Below are 676 nucleotides of genomic sequence, written 5' to 3' on the forward strand. Positions count from 1 at the left end.
AAAAAAGGAAGAAAAAAAAAATTGACTTGTAGCGATTCTGTGACACAAAAAAGGGAAGACATTTCCTCTTCTTTGGCTTCTCTCCCGATGACTTTGAGGCGAAGGAAAGTCGGTGGAGGAAAATAATGTCTTGCTGATTCAATTGGCGTTGGCCGGCTTGCCTATGTGGGGGAGGGGAGGGGGGAGGGGTGGAGGCTGGTGGGAGGGGTGGGGGAGAGGGTGGTGGGAGGGGTGGGGGTGAGGGTGGGGGTGAGGGGTAGGGGTGAGGATGGGGGGGAGGGGTGGGGGTAAGAGTGGGGTGAGGGTGGGGGTGAGGGTGGGGTGGAGGGTGTGGGGAGGGGAAAAGGTGGGTTGATGGGGGTGGGAGACAGTGGATTGGGTGGGGGGGGGTGTAATGGTGGTGGGTTAGATGGGTGGGGAAGAGTGGTTGTGTGGGGGTGGGGGGTGCGTGGAGTCTGATGATTAGGGTTGGGTGGGTTGATGAGGTGGGCAGTAGGGGGTTGTGGAAAGGTGGGTGGGTGAGTGTGGTGGGTGAAAGTAGGGTGGGTTAGTGGGATGGGTTTTAGAAGTTGGAGGTAGGGAGTGGGTGAGTGAGGATGAGGGTGGGGTTGGAGGGCTGAGGTGGGGGGGGATGGGGGAGGGGGAGATAATCACTTAATGGATGTGGGAAGCTTAA

This window comes from Penaeus monodon, chromosome 34 (assembly GCF_015228065.2).
Source record: "Penaeus monodon isolate SGIC_2016 chromosome 34, NSTDA_Pmon_1, whole genome shotgun sequence".
Classification (NCBI taxonomy): Eukaryota; Metazoa; Arthropoda; class Malacostraca; order Decapoda; family Penaeidae; genus Penaeus; species Penaeus monodon.